Source organism: Vulpes vulpes, chromosome 13, assembly GCF_048418805.1.
Source record: "Vulpes vulpes isolate BD-2025 chromosome 13, VulVul3, whole genome shotgun sequence".
Taxonomy (NCBI): domain Eukaryota; kingdom Metazoa; phylum Chordata; class Mammalia; order Carnivora; family Canidae; genus Vulpes; species Vulpes vulpes.
This window is the reverse complement of record NC_132792.1, coordinates 26,225,692-26,242,897: the sequence shown is the minus strand read 5'-3', so window position 1 is coordinate 26,242,897 and position 17,206 is coordinate 26,225,692. Positions and strand designations below refer to the sequence as shown.

The following is a 17,206-nucleotide window of genomic DNA, read 5'->3' as shown; positions in this document are numbered from 1 at the left end:
GTTTCAGCAGTTCACAGAACACATTTTCTTCATTCTTTCAACACATTTATAGTTTGACTACCGGATACCTGGAACAAAGTTTATAGTACCAATCAAAATAGGCAAAGTTCTAATTATAAAGTAAATTTTTTTCCTGGACATACGAGGGGATAGGGAAAAACAGGCAATAAACAAGTAAGAATATTCTAGAAAATTTCATAGAATGTGCTGTGAAGAAAAGAAAATGTTGGTAATGGAAGAGAGTGATTCTACCTAAAAGAAGTTACTTTGGATAGATAGGATTATTAGGGTCTTCTTTGAGGATGTGACTTTTGAACTGGAAACTAAGTGACAAAGGGCTATAGGAAAACTGAGATGAGAGCTCCTCTAACACACTGAGGGAAAAGCAAGGTTGGCATGTTGGGGGCAAAGAAACCAGTGTGAATGGAATGTCATGAGGAAAAGGGAAGAGTGATGCTGGATGAGGTCACAAAAATAAACTGGATCCAGAATATGTAAGACTTTACCGAGAGTGATACATCATCAACATTTTATTATATGAATCTGATATGTTAATTGTGTTAAGCACAAGATAAGCATAATGTAATTCACATTTTGGAAACTCTTCTGCTACAGGACTTCTAAAAGTGATGGAATATAGAGATAGACTAGTCAGGAGAACATAATAGTAGCCAAGGTAGGACATAATGATATCTTTTTTTTTTTTTTTTTTTTTTTTAAATTTTATTTATTTATGATAGGCACACAGTGAGAAAGAGAGAAGCAGAGACATAGGCAGAGGGAGAAGCAGGCTCCATGCACCGGGAGCCCGACGTGGGATTCGATCCCGGGTCTCCAGGATCACGCCCCGGGCCAAAGGCAGGCGCCAAACCGCTGCGCCACCCAGGGATCCCCATAATGATATCTTTAACAGGATTTTAGTCTTTGAAAAGGAAAGAAGTGGCTACAGGATATGTTGAAAGTAGAACAAAAAATAGGGAGTGTTAAGACCACCGAAAGTGTCTTTGGTTTTAATCCTGAGCAACCGTGTGAAATTTTTTGCCATTTACTGAGATGAAAAACCTGGGTTAGATGTAGTTTTGACAAGGAGGTAAAGAGGTACAAAGTTGTCAGTTGTGTTAAATGTTAAATATGAGATTACTATACAGCATACAAGTGAAGATATAAATTAGTTTGAATCATATAAAATTGTCTTTTCTTTCTTTCTTTCTTTTTTTTTTTTTTGTAAGCTAAAAACCCTTGAATGCCATCAATTTCATGTGGTTCTGTCACCTAATAGTATACTGTTGTATATATGAGTCTGGAGTTCAAGGAAAAGCTTAGGTTTAGAGAGAAATTTGGGAAAAATTGGCATATTGATGTTATCTAAAGCCATGAAACTAGATGTGATCATATAGGAATGAAGTATAAATAAAAATTGGGCCTACAGGTAAACTAGGAACCCAATAATATTTATAGATCAAGAATAGATGGGAAATACAAGAGACCTTAGAAAAAGCAACTGAAATGAGTCATTTTTTTAAAAGATTTTATTTATTCATGAGAAACACAGAAAGAGAGGCAGAGACACAGGCAGAGGAGGAGAAGCAGTCTCCATGTAAGGAGCCTGAAGCAGGACTCAATCTGGGAATCTGGGGTCATGCTCTAAGCCAAAGGCAAATGCTCAACTGTTGAGCCAACCAGGTGTCTCGAGTCTTTTTTTTTTTTTTTTTTTTTGTATTTTTTTGACAAAATAGCAAAACATTTTTGGGGGGTCTGATCTTTTGGTATAGCTGTTTTCCATTTCCTGTCGCATTAATAAGATAAATACAATTTATCTGGGAGTGAGCCACTGGGAGTCTGAAAAGTTGGCTTTTGATCCAACAAAGAACCATAGGAAATCTTTTCAAATTTTTACAGCCATAGTATTTATCTAACTGCAGTATTCAATCTTTATATGCTGCTGCAACTTCTACCAACTATTCCATAAGGTATTGGCAGTTTAGGATAGACTCAAGATGAAATACACAATCATAGTATTTTCCTGTATTATATCATAAAATGAATATGACATAGAATTTCCAAACGCATATTTACCTCACAATTGGTGCAGTGTAAACTGAGCATTTCAACTTTCTCATTTCTTCAGTAGATTGTTGACTTTTTCATCTTTATATTCAGAAGCTTCATCTAGGGCAAATGTATACTTGTTATATCTAAATTTAGAGGGCATCTCTCAAATTCCTTGCAGTTTGTTTCAAAAACAGAAATGTAGCATGTGAATGGTAATCATTTGAGATAATATAAAATTGACCTAGGGTGAATTTGGAAAACAAGACTGAAAAAAATGAACAGTAACAAGGTAATTGGTTAGGAGACCACAGCTACTGAAATAAACTGATGGATGCCACTCTGGGCATTTTATCACTGGAAACTCAATTCTACAAATTCTTGCAAATGCCACCATTGAAACTCTGACTCTGTCAACTTGAGTAACCTCTAACGTCTCTTGAAATTTGTGATTCTCTCCTAATATTCAGTGCCTAAGTAAGGAAGACCTGATTCACCAACCCAAGCTCATGTGTCAGGGACCTTTTAGAGTGTGGATGTAGGATGGGGACTTGCCTCCCACCAGATACACAATAAAACTAGGAATTCTAAATTTAATCTATTTAAATTATAGCTACTCAATAAGTGACAATTATCTACTATAATGAAATTTTTTCACCACTATCTGCATGTATTCCTCTTTTTATACTCGGAAAACAATTGATTCCATGGGACATAATTCAAGGGTTTCTTAAACTACTAAAACACATTCCATTTCCAAAGGAAGAGGACCTAAAATTTGATCAGTTTTTACATTCAATTCTAAGTACAGACTTTCTAGGAAATCCTAAATTTCCTCATAATTCAATACTGAATCCAACCTCTATCAAACTCTTGATCCAATGTCTTTCTATGACTCCGTATTCATTTCTATGGAAGAAAGTTTGCTACTTACAATATAGAAATAAATATAAACACTAGAAAGGAATTAAAAATGGACAAAGGCTACAGTCCTTGGTGTTTAAAACTAAACAGGAAGCTATGGTACATATTTACAAATTACCTCCTCAATCACCCATTGCAGATTCTTCTGGCTTTAAGGCAGTACCTCAACTTGTCAGGCTTTTGTACCCACAGTATGATCTATGCTTTTCTCAATGAGAATCTGTCATTTTGACAATCCTACCTGTATAAATTGCAGTAACATTTGACTCCACGTAGTTCTATTAGTGGGTACTTTAGAGGATCACCTGAGTTCTATTCATATTCTTCATTCAATTATGTAATACTCCCCTGATAGTGAGTATTAATCATGGCAGTCTATATAAATATCTTTTTGTCTTTTGACCTAATTGTATGAGAAGCTGCATTGGCTAAAAGGCAATCTCAGCTTCTAAACCAATGTAATAACAATAATAATCGATCAATACGATTCAATGAGCATTTTTGAAACGTTTCCTGGAATCTAGTAGAGCCCAGAATCATGGGAGTAAGTACACACATTTCCCTTAAGTATATATTTACGTATAATCCCACTTCCATTTTTTGTTTCCTCTTTTACTCTATGTATGGGAGCAAATTTTTCAAACATTTTTGAGTTAAAAAGTTTTGCTGGATGAACAGAGATATGTAATAGTAACACAGTTTTTGTTTTTCCTTATCTTTTCAAAATGAAGAATTGACATACAATATTGTATTTGTTTCAAGTATACAACATAATAATTTGATATTTACATACATTATGAAATGATCACTGCAATAAGTCAAGTTACCATCGGTCACCATTCAAAGTGACAATATTATTGATTATATTCCCTGTGCAGTGCATTACATCCCAGTGTATTGCCTATTTATAACTGGAAGATTGTACCTCTTAATATTATTCCCCTATTTCATCTACCCCTGTCCCTGGCAACCATCAGTTTGTTCTCTGTATCTATCAATCTGTTTGTTTTATTTCTTTCATTTTGTAGATTTTACATATATGTAAAAACATACAGTATTTGTCTTTGTCAGATACGTTTTACTTAGCATAATGCCCTCTAGATCCATCCATGTAGTCACAAATGGCAAGATTTTGATTTGTATTTCTCTGATGGTTAATTACATTGAGCATCTTTTCATGTGTCTGTTAAACATCTGTATGTTGTCCTTGGGAAAATGTCTATTCAGGTCCTTTGTTCAGCTTTTAATTAAATTGTTTGGCTATTTGTTATTGGATTCTGAGTTATTTATATATTTTAGATCTAACCCCTTATTAGATATAGCATTTGTGAATGTCCTTCAATTCAGTAGGTTGCTTTTTAATTTTGTTGATGGTTTCCTTTGCTGTGAAAAAGCTTTTTAATTTGAAGTAGTCCCATCTGTTTATTTCTGCTTTTGTTGTCCTTGTCTGAGGAGATAGATTAAAAAAATATATTGCTAAAAAATATTGCCAAGACCTATGTCAAAGAGCTTATTGCCTCTTATTGCCTAGGAGTTTTATGGTTTCAGATTTTACATTCAAGTCTTTAATCCATTTGGGGTTTATTTTTGTAGATGGTGTAAGAAAGTATTCTGGTTTCATTCTTTTGCATGTAGCTGTCAAGTTTTTCCAATATAATTTTTGAAGAGACTGCCTTTTCATCATTGTATATTCTTACTCTTTTGTTTTAAATTAATTGACCACATAAGTATTTTTGGACTCTCTATTCTGTTTCACTGATCTATGTGTCTGGCTTTGTGCCAATACCATACTGTTTTGATGGCCAAACCCTGCAGTATAGTTTGAAATCCAGGAGCCCAATACCTCCAGCTTTCTTTTTTCTCAAGATTGCTTTGGCTCTCTTTTGGCTATTTGGTTGGACATTTCCCAAATTTTGATTGCTAATTTAGAACACATTTTACAGCCTATAGGACAGCATAATAATTTTGCAAGGTTCTGTCTCACATGTGACTCCATATGTGTTTATAAAGTTATTCCCTTCTAAGATATGTGAGAATGCTGAATGTCATGGACATCAGTTGATGGTTCTTTTACTAAAAAAATAATTATTTGGCCACATACATATTTTAGAGACCTTAAAAAAAGCTCTAATACATACATATGCATATAATTAGTGGTGCTGGAGGAATGATAATGGGCAAAACAAGCAAATATAAATTTTAATATTCAAAGACTGGCATAGGGAATGCCTGTTTGGAGGGTTTAAATCTGGAATGTGGGCCCTAGCTATAGTAGAATGAGACATGGGAAATAAAACATGGGGACCTTTGTATTGTACTTAGAATTTCTGTCTTGGATGGGAGAGGGAGAGATATTAAATATCCAGAACTACTCAAATTGAATAACATTATGTAGTCCCCCTGGTTGCTTTGGGCAACAGATAGAACAGGGGCTCTGGAAATAATAGGTGATCAAAGAAAGAGTATTAGAATGATGCATACTGTACTTGTTTTTTTAAAAAGTGGCCTTTAAGCTGGTGTGTTAGACTAGCTCTGGTTGTCCAACTTGAGAGTACTTTTACAGAATTTATTTTAGTTTTCAGATATCAAGTAATATGTGGTTATCCTGATCATCTGTGTAGTTACCTACCTCTGGGATGACCTCCAGTGACCCCCACCTCCCTATCGTCATACCACTGTGTATTTCACTCCCAGCTTGTCCTAGGGTTGATATGCGTAACCAGAAGAACATGACAGATTGATGGTATGTCACTTTTGAAGTTAATTTATGAAAGGTATGGTAGTTTCCATCTTGATCTGTCTTTTGCATCACTTACTTAGGGAAAAGCCAGTTGCCAGGTAGCATATCTCAATGCTGGAACACAAGTGATAAACAACGGAGTCCTCCAGCCACTGACCATATAAGTGAGCTATAATGAAAACAGATCCTCTGGTCTCTGTCAAGACTTTCATATGACTGCAGTCCTGGCTGACAACTTGACAGAAATCTTATAAAAGAGCCTCCTGGATCAGGATCATCTATTAAATCACTATAGGATTCCTGATCTCTATGTGAGCTAATAATTGTTCATTGTTTCAAACTGCTGAATTTTGGGGCAATTTTACACAGTAACAGAAAATTAATTAAATTTGCTTGATAGATTAGCTAGAAAATTTTATAGAGCTATACTGATGACTAATGCTAGAGGTTCACAGTCCTGCTTACGATTTTTGACTATTGACTTATAAACCTTGCCATATAAGGCTTAATGAAGTTGATTATTTTTTAACAATAAACCAAAGAAAGTGGAATATATCTTATGATAGAAGTTTTAGTATGTGACAGCAAAAAATTAAAGCATAGCTAATGTCTGTTACTGTAAAAAGAGGCTTTGGAAAACACACAGTGAAATCATTTGTTTGGTAAAGAGATAACTGGTTAAAAATTGAGCTTCTAGTCCATACCATGATTGGCTTACTTAATCAAGGCCTTATTGGTCCTACCTAATTGCTGAATTATATCTAAGAAGATAGTTTAATTTATGGATTATTTAGTTCTGATATGATTTTTAAAAATTCTCTATTAGTTGATTTTTTTTCCAAGCTGAATCTTAAAATTTGTAATCAATGCAACATGCAGAAATACGCACTTTTTCTCTCTATTTTTTTCCTTTTTAGTAGTGAGCACTATTATAGATGCATAAGCTTGTGAGTAGGGCAGTATATATCTACCGTATTTACCATTTGATGAAGTTTTGCAAATTATACCAATTTATTTCAGCATTTTACTCTAATTGGGCCCACTGTAAATACTTTTTGAATGGAATTTAATTATATTGCTAACCTCTGATTGACAGAGGATTACTATTATTTTAACAGCTGCCATCAACTTCCTTAAATTCCTTTGGGGAAAATATGTTTTTCCAAATACTGTGTGAAAGAAAAATCACCTGAAAGGCAGAATGAATTCTAAAATGCCAACTCCTACAGTTTCTATTTTAAAGATATCTTAATAGTTTTAAAGAACCACTTAGGAAAGATATAAATACATCTATCTCTTCCTTCAGGTGTACTAAGAAAATTAGCACTAAAAATACCTAAAGACCCCTGAGTTGAATTATGACAAGTAGCTAAATCATTTATAGATATGTGTGTGTAGTATAGAAGTTGATACTAAAAAGCCTTTTAGTTGGAATTTTTTCTTGCACATTTTCATACGTGTTTTGTTTTAATGAGAGAGAGCGAGAGCGCAGGGGAGGGAGAGAGGGAGAGGAAGAGGGAGAGAGAATCCCAAACAGGCTCCATGCTCAGTGTGGAGCCCAATTTCACGTCCCTGAGATCATGATCTGAGCTGAAATCAAGAGTCGGATGCTTAATCAACTGAGCCACTCAGATGCCTCTTGTATGTGTTTTCAAATCAGATGAACAGATATGTGAAAGTTTTTGGAAATGGAAGAGAGCCTTGGAATCTGTGACAATGCCAAAATATGTGGTGAACAAAATGCTTCAATGACGAGGGTATCTTGTCAATGACTAATAGATCATATGGCTTAGCTATTTGGAAATATTGCAGAGCAAAAAATGCTGTGGATAATTTATAATAAACAATAGAAGAAAGTGCATGCTAGAATCCAGGTGTTTGCTCTTCCAACCTAGTTTTTGGTTAAACTCAGAGATTTTATGGTAGTTGGATGATTAGAATGCATGTTGGGAAATAAGGGCAATACCAATAAAACAGGTACCTATTGTATTGTCGCATCTGTGTGACATTTTTCTGTGAAGGATGATGTAGGGAAAGCTGAGCATCAAAATATTTATTATAATGATATTTATAATCACAGCAGAGACTACCACCTGACATTCAGAAGCAATGGCGCTAAACACCTACCATTTACAAAGCTAACTTTGTATTTTTGTCCAAGGAGGTCTATAGGTTAAGAGAAAATGGTGAGTATTGTAATTAATTAGTAATATTCTCTTATTTGCCAACAGCACAAGATTGTTGCTGTTTCTACTTACTCATCTGTCAGGGTTTTGCAGGTACATTTATAAGTCTTTTTTAACCATAACACCTGTACCTAGAATCTCACAAAATGTTTGTTATGCTAAATATACTTAAGCTTTTCAGGTTTCTGCACACACACTTGATATGTTGTTATGTTAAATAGTAGTAGGGACAGGTGTCCCAAATTAGCCTGTTAAGTTTGCTGAGTTTAAAACAAAATGCTACCATGTGTCTTTTGCATTTTAAAGACCTAACAAATACTATGCTTGGAGGTGATTAAATTTCAAAATCTATTTTTAAGTGTTCCTCTTTTCTCCTTTGCATTCATTCTGATGGAATACCTTCTGCTTCTATCCATTTCCACTGATACTGCCCCTCTTGCAAGTCCATGAAAGAGAATGTTTTCTAGTTAAAAACATTTTTTTAAAAGGAGCTTTGGCTTGAGTTTGCCATAACTCTTGTTTGAGTGATTGATATTGATGGTGGCTAAAATGCTGGGATTATGTTGATAATTTAATGTATCAAGTCACATTTAAATTTCTTTTGGTGTCTCTTTTGCATTTTATATGGACATTTAAATGTCTGCTCCCTCAGCTAGGGAAGCTCTGCCAACAGCAACACAAGAAAAGCATTAACATGGATTTTCTACTTACCTGTATTCTGTGTTCTGTGAGTCTGGAAAAATCTGAATTATATGCCTTCAGGGCAAGAACTGAAACTGATTTTTTGTATTTTACTTTTTGTAGCACCACACTAATGTGGAGATTGTGTGTGTGTGTGTGTGTGTGCACGTGTCTGTATGTCATATGGATCAAAAACAAACTTATAATATAATTTAAAAAATTTTAGCTTGTCATTTTTTCTTCATTTTCTTTTTCTTATTGTTTTTGAAGGCTTTCTATATGTTTAATTTCAGATATCATTTTTATGTATAGTTGATCTCAATATTTCTGAAACTGGTATTAGAATATGGCCATATTTAATATTTATATTTGTTTATATTTGTTGCAAGAACCAAAAAAATAAACACAATTTTTAAATTCTCATAAATATTTGAAAATAACAAAAAATTTTACCAGATTTTTGTTATTTCTTCGCAGTTGGCCTTTTCCCCTTTAAATGAAGTGCAATGAATTCTAACTGTTAAGCTATTGCATTTGCAAAAGTCTCCTCCTTGTAGAATGACGGTAGAGAGAATAAGATGAAAATAGAAAAAGCAGAGAAGTGGAACATGCACCATTCTGTATTTGTCTTCATTCAGTAGCTATAACTCTAGCAGTATAAATATTTCTAGATAATATTTCTATTCAGTTATTTCCAAGATAGGAAATATTAATTCTAATAGGTATGGCTAGAGCCAAGACTTTTTTTTTTTAATTTTTAAGCACTTGTAGAATTGTGGAACAAAACAAAACAAAACACAAGGGATATGTAGAGGGAAGTTTAATAGTGAAGAAATCTCAAAGATGAGAAAAACAGGAAGGAAAATGATCTTCAACAATCAGAACAGGAATGAGCCAGTATACTTTGCTCTCAGGCTTTGGATATCTGAAAAGAAAAACAGTAAGAAAGCAGGTGTTGTATTAGACAAAGAACTGAAAAAAATCTGGAAGCATGAGACTTTCACTAATTTCAACCATACATGAATGCCTGGATAAACTGGGATTCTAGCCAAATAGAATGGAACAAGGCAACAGAAACAAATCATGCTGTGCTTCACTGAGGATATTAGCAGCTTGATAATTGTGCCTGAAATGCTTTTCTTTGTTTCTGTCTAATTGCCATTAAATTCATCATTTCACACAGAAGTTAAGGCCAAAACTCAAGGAACATTTTGAGTCATGTCACTTCATTTTAGGACTTGTTTTATCTGCTTAAAATCAAGTTGATTTTTCCATCTTGCAAATTATCCATCTGAAGAAAATGATTATAAATCACCTGAAAAATTATATAGATGGGTACTAGGAGATCTGTATTGTATCTATTTTTCTATTATCCCTTTATTTCTGGTGTGAATTTTCAGAAACTTATTTTCCCATTTTGAATATGGAAATATCTGGGAATTAATGATAATTTTAAGGGGTAGCTAGTAAAGGGCCATTGAACCTCAAATTTCTGATTCTAAGTGATGTGTTCCTTCAATTATTCAGTGCTATTGAACAAATAAATTGCCTATACATTGAAGTTTTTAAAAATTAGAAGTCACATAATGACTTCAGAATGTATCTCCAAGGTGAGATAGAAAGGAGAGGAAAGACAATGTTCTCCTACCAGTGGTGTTGGCACCAGGTAAAGGAGGCTTCTAAACTCATTAAGTCTATATAATTACATATACTCTGGAAGTTATACTCATGAAAAAAAAGGTAGTAATGGAAGACAATCACAGAAAAAAACAAAACTGATATTTTCAGTCTAGATTTACTTATGTTTCCTTACCATCTATAACAGGAAATATAGTTTTATTTTATTTATTTTTAAAAAAGAATTTATTTATTTATTCATGAGAGACACACACACACACACAGAGGCAGAGACACAGGCAGAAGGAGAAGCAGACTCTATGCAGGGACCTGTGGGACTTGATCCTGGGCCCCAAGGATCACACCTTGGGCTGAAGGTGGCATTAAACTGCTGGGCCAACAGGGCTGCCCAACTAATGTAATTTTATCATTGATAAGAGAACTGAAGTTTTGGCAGTTGCTTCTCCATGGCAACAGTGCAGGATAACACAACTCTTCTATGCTAAACAACAGTATGGCCAAGTAATTCTCTATATCCCTTCACTTCTCCAAATTTTCCTGCCAACACTGGCACCTGGCATAAAGTACAAAACCAGCCAGCTCTAAATCTCTGCCTATGGCAGTGTAAGTCCCACATGTGTTGCAAATCTAAAGGATTTACCAATTATTTATTTACCAAAAGAGAAAATTCTTTATGCAACTGATTTATTACATTAACTCTCTTCCAGCATGCATCTTCTGTTAGATTGTCAACTTGGAGGTACGTTATTTTTCTCTATTTGAGTTGAAATAAATCATATTGCTGTTCTACCTTTGCAATTTACTCAAGTTGTGATATTTCTCCCAAAATTATGATTTGATGTAGAACTGAAAATCGTGAAAATTAGAGATTTTACTATCTAAACTACTTAAAAGAAAATAGTCAATATTTTTAGAAAGTCAAGCATACTCTGGGATTCATTGCCCAATTTTAACATTTTTTTAATCACTAGAAACCACTTGAGAACAGTGTTAGTTCGTAGGGGCATAACTGTCTCATGTTGGGGCCTCTTTCAAGTAGAACACTCTATTATGAATATTAATTTCCAAAATACTTGTAGGCATACTTCATTACATGTGTGAACTCCTTCTTATTTAGAAATAGAAATACATATTGAGCTGTGTAAAACCATTCCTATCCAGCCTTATCTTAGTTCATACAAATGTCTCATTGGAAGGGAACATGAAGAAGTTCTTTCATTCTGGTTGGCCTGTCAGTCCTTCTTTTCTCCCTCCCAACAATTTAAGTCAGAAACCATAGGTTCAGAGAGTTTAGATGGCTGATAGGGAATATGCATGCGCCTAACAATCTTGCATAAATCTGAGATCATTCTGATGGGCTAACCCAGCTATAGAGCTTCCTGTGAGGTCTTCTAAGATAGCTTTCTGTTTCAGCTTTCTGCCCTTCCCAATCTTGTTTCTTTCCTGTAATCAGGTGAAAATCTGAAGGTCACACCTAACAAGCTTCCTGTGCTCTACTCTCCATCTCAGTCTGTTTCTGGGAACCTGCAACAGATTTCTATAAGAATACAGACTCCCAATTTCTTCTCAGCCACGTGGAAATCGTGTGTTCAGCCTGTGTCGGCGCCAGGACCCAGTAAGAGACAATGATGTTGGGCACCGAAGACGGAGAGGGGTTCGTGGTGAAGGTCCAGAGCTTGCCCTGGTCTTGTTCGGTGGATGAGGCTCAGCATTTTTGTTTTGTTTTCTGACTGCAAAATTCAAAATGGGGCTCAAGGTATTCGTTTCATCTACACCAGAGAAGGCAGATGGAGTGGAGAGGCTTTTGTTGCACTTGAATCAGAAGATGAAGTCAAATTGGCCATGAAAAAAGACAGAGAAACTATGGGACACAGATATTTGAAGTATTCAAGTCGAACAACCTTGAAATGGATTGGGTGTTGAAGCATACTGGTCCAAATAGTCCTGACATGGCCAATGATGGCTTTGCTTTGTACGGCTTAGAGGACTCCCTTTTGGATGTAGCAAGGAAGAAATTGTTCAGTTCTTCTCAGGGTTGGAAATTGTGCCAAATTGGATAACATTGCCGGTGGACTTCCAGGGGAGGAGTATGGGGGAGGCCTTTGTGCAGTCTGCTTCACAGGAAATAGCTGAAAAGGCTCTAAAGAAACACAAGGAAAGAATAGGGCATAGGTCTATTGAAATCTTTAAAATCAGTTGAGCTGAAGTTAGAATTCACTATGATCCACCACGAAAGCTTATGGCCATGCAGCGGCCAGGTCCCTATGACAGACCTGAAGCTGGCAGAGAGTATATAACAGCATTGGCAGGGGAGCTGGCTTTGAACAGATGAGGCGTGGTGCTTATGGTTGAGGTTATGGAGGCTATGATAATTATAATGTCTATAATGATGGCTATGGATTTGGATCTGTTAGATTTGGAAGAGACCTCAATTACTGTTTTTCAGGAATGTCTGATCACAGATATGGGGATGGTGGCTCTACTTTCCAGAGCAGAATAGGACATTGTGTACATATGCGGGGATTACCTTAGAGAGCTATTGAGAATGACATTTATAATTTTTTTTCACCGCTTAACCCTGTGAGAGTACATATTGAAATTGGTCCTGATGGCACGGTAGCTGGTGAAGCAGATGTCAAGTTTGCAACTCATGAAGATGCTGTGGCAGCTATGTCAAAAGACAAAGCAAATATGCAACACAGATATGTATAAGTCTTCTTGAATTCTACAGCAGGAGCAAGCAGTGGTGCTTATGGTAGCCAAATGATGGGAGGCATGGGCTTGTCAAACCAGTCCAGTTATGGCAGCCCAGCCAGTCAGCAGCTGAGTGGTGGTTATGGAGGTGGCTATGGTGGCCAGAGCAGCATGAGTGGATATGACTAAGTTTTAAAGGAAAACTCCAGTGATTTTCAATCAAACATTGCATAGGCAGCCAAGGAGCAGTGAGCAGCAGCTACTACAGTAGTGGAAGCTGTGTATCTATGGGAGTGAACGGAATGGGAGGGATGTCTAGCATGTCCAGTATGAATGGTGGATGGGGAATGTAACTGATCCAGATCACTGACTCTTGGTGAACGTTTTTTAGAGAAAAAAGTTTGACAGTTTTGCAATACAAGCTTGTGATTGATGCTTACTCTAAGTGGAAATCAGGATTGTTTTAAAGACTTAAGGTTCAGTATTTTTGAACATAAACATTCATCTAGGATGTAACACTTGAGTAAACTAGAACTGTTAAACAAATTTCAGCTTTACTCTACTTCTGTTGTAGGATGTACTTAATAAGCAGCAAGTGTATTTAGGTTAAAGCAGTTGAATTATGTTAAATGTTGCTCTTCTACCACATTACATTGAACACTGTTGGGTTGCATGTTGAAAGACATGCTTTTTTGTAAAATGCAATATAGGAGCTGTGTCTACAATTAAAAGTGAACACATTTGGCATGTTTGTTAATTCTAGTTTCATTTAATAATCTCTAAGGCACGTAAGCATAAGCTTTTTTTTTTTTTTTTTTTTTTTTTTAAGTTAACAGGCAACTTTGAGACGCAACACCATACATTAGGATTTTGGTCTTGGTGTTTGTATGAAATTCTAAGGCCTTGATTTAAACTTTTCCTTGTATTGTGATTTCCTTTTAGGTGTATTCTGCTAAGTGAAACTTTTCAAATAAATCTTCTTTTAAAAACTGAAAAAAAAGAAAAGAAAACAGACTCCTGAAGGAATCATAAAGCTTATGTCTTTTGGTTGTGTTCCATATCTGAAAAACCAATGTCACAAAGCTTTTCCCTTAATTTCAAGTAATACTGGTAGTAGCATAAAAAAATATCCAGAAATCTACAGTAAGTAATATGAAAATTACCATGGACATGGAGCCTCATGTTCTAGTCTAGTTCTCCTCCTCTCTAGGTAGAGAACATAGAGAAATGTCAGGTGTCATGGAATGATTCCATGTCCTAAACAAGATACAGCACAATGTCTGTCACATAGTGGTGCTTTTTTTTTACACCATATACAAAAATCAACTAAAAAATGGATGAAAGACTGATGTAGGCCTGGAAACTATAAAACTCCTAGAGAAAAAGCTTTGTGACATTGGTCTTGGCAATGATCTCATGGATCTGACACCAAGAGCACAGGCAATGGAAATAAAATAGGCAAGTGGGAGCACATCAAACTATAAAGCTTCTGCAGAGCAAAAGAAACAGAGTGAAAAGACAATACAGAATGGTAGAAAATATCTGCCAACCATATATCTCATAAGGGGTTAATTTCAAAAATATATAAAGAACACCTACAACATAACAACACAAAAATAAATAACCCAATTAACAAATGAAAAAAAGGACTTGAATGGACATTTCTTCAGGGAAGATGTACAAATGGCAAACAGGTATAGGTAAAGGCACTCAACTTCAGAGACATGCAAATCAAAAAAGGGATGTCACTGTACATTTTACAATGGGTATTATCTACCCAATTCCTTCCAAAAAGACAATTAGTGAGGATGTGGAAAAATTTGACACTTGTCCACTGTTAGTGGAATGTAAAAAAATAAAATAAAATAAAATGTCCAGCTGCTATAGAAACAGTATGAAGTTTCCACAAAAAAATCCTTCTATTTCAAACATATCAGGAGTAGAACTTGCCCTAGAATTCTATTTGTATTGTAAAATTAAGCCTGAGGATACTAAGTTATCTGATGACAATCTTTAGGCAATCATTCAGGTATTCTTGTTTGGTTTATTTATAGACAGAGTAACTATAGAATTTATCCCTCAAACCAGGAAACTTTAAAAGGAAATGGGGCACCATTACTAATTACACAAAAACAAAAGGAATAATTGAGGACTATAATCAGGAAACCAACATATATTATCTATATTATTTATAGTATTTCAGGCTGAAATGTGTGTGTATTCTGGAATATTATTTGCCAGGACATAAGGCCTGATAAAGAGCAATTGGCTCTCCTTAATTTCAGAGGCTGATAATGTTTGAAGACAATCATGGAGGCAGAGAATAGAATGAAAAAAATCTATCTTGAATATGAGTCCATGGTTTAGAGATTTCTGGGAACTCTGAAAGACAGCCTCATGACACTGTGATGCTTCTCATATAATATACAGGGAGTAGAATAAGAGAAAGTGAGCACATTTTAATTTATTCACTGTTGGGAGATTAGTAAGGTGATCAGCTAGGGGTGCACAAATATTTTACCAAATATATACTTTATGGCCCAGAGGTAGTGTTGCTTTACTTCTGTGATTTTATTTCACCATGTATGACCTTTATCAAGGCCTCTCAAATACTTCTAAAAATATAATCACATGGGAATTTTGGAAAAAAAAATGCATATTCTGATTCAGTAGATTTGGAGTAAGGCTCTAAGAGTCTATATTTAAAAGAAACTCCCAGTACATACTTTGTACATATTTTAAGAAGCAAGAACCCATATTAAATTCTAGATACATCCTTTATTTCAAAGCTATTTACATCCAGTCATTTCAGGCAATCCTAAAAACAATGACATGCTTATCTTATGGTATCTTTGGGAAAGTATAGTGCTCCCTGTCCATGAGTTAGTCCACTTCTGTCAGGGCCAACACACTAAACAGAAAGATATTTTTCCTATAATTTTATATTAATTAATTAATTTCTAAAATATTAATAGCAGCTTACCAATTATAGAATTTAATGGTTTGCAAAGTACTTTCAAATTGGTTTATCTCATAATCAAGGGGAAAGTTGATTCTTTTAAAACAAGCATATCCATATTTAGACGGAATCACTATACATTAAAGTGAATACTTTTAGAATATTAATTATTTTTTATTTTGATAGTTTCATTCAGTCTTTTAAATGTCAAATGCTGAAGAGTTAAGTATAAAATCAATGTTATTGGGGTATTTGTGGGGCTAATAAGTACCTACTATCTTCATTATCTGAATTTAAAACCAATTAAAAGATAGATTCAAGTGTCAAACAGATACAGATCTATTACGTTTGTTAGTAATGAAGCTGACCCTGAAACACATTTCTCAGGCTATGGCTTATTCATCTTTATCCCTGAATGAGACACCTGTGTTCAACTAGTCACCAGCAGAGAATATTGTAGGTCTCTCCAAATGGGAACAGAGAATGGGGATCCTTCTTAAACTGTTGAAGCAAAGAGGGTAGTCCTGAATACAATTTTGGAATAGGCAGCAGGTAAAAAGAAAGGGGAAAAATAGGGTGCTTCCTCACTTAAGGAAAAAATAGGGTGCTTCCTCCCCTGAGGAAATGAGTTAGTAAACCAGTAGTAAGTAGTGGAGTATAGAGTGGCCTGTTATATTCCTAGGTGTATCTCCCTATGGAATGGGAGACACCTGTTACTTACAAACCTGAAACTCTTCAGACTCAGAGAACTTAATAGAATTCTGCAAACTCATCTGAAGGAGTTTGTTAAATTGTATACATTAATATGAAAAAATATTGTTTTTAGGTAATACATAAAATACATAGTACTTTAGAGTTAAAGCCCAGTGGTTGATATAATCTATCATATATGTCACAATTCTGTGTTACCACAGTGCCTGGCTCATAATAGAGCTAAAGAAATTTTATATATTTTCATTTGAATTATATCATCATCCTCATTTTGTGTAGGGAACTGATATTCAAAGTAGTAACTGCTTAAATAACTAGTAAGTGACAGAATCAAGGCTCAATTCCATCTCTAGTTCTTCTACCATTAGTACTTTAGATCTATCCTAATACACTGAATTCACAATATTTTTTGATCAACATCATCTTTTTGAAAGTACACAGTGAAATGATTAGATGTAAATATATATAGTCTCCATCTAAAAAAAAAGACAAGTGATTTTGTTTGGAATATTTATGAGAGGGATATTAGGTGATTGAAATGAGAGCTCCTGCAGTTCTTTATATTTTTTATGAGTTTGGATAGAATAGTGACCAAAGGCATGGGCAAATGAGTTAGATTGTTCC

At 34.9% G+C, this 17,206-nt stretch overlaps 1 pseudogene; it reads left to right on the top strand.

Annotated features, from left to right (window-relative positions):
- The first annotated feature begins 11,843 nt into the window (after positions 1 to 11,843).
- On the top strand, positions 11,844 to 13,280 carry LOC112916031 (heterogeneous nuclear ribonucleoprotein H2-like; annotated as a pseudogene).
- The last annotated feature ends 3,926 nt before the right edge of the window (positions 13,281 to 17,206 follow it).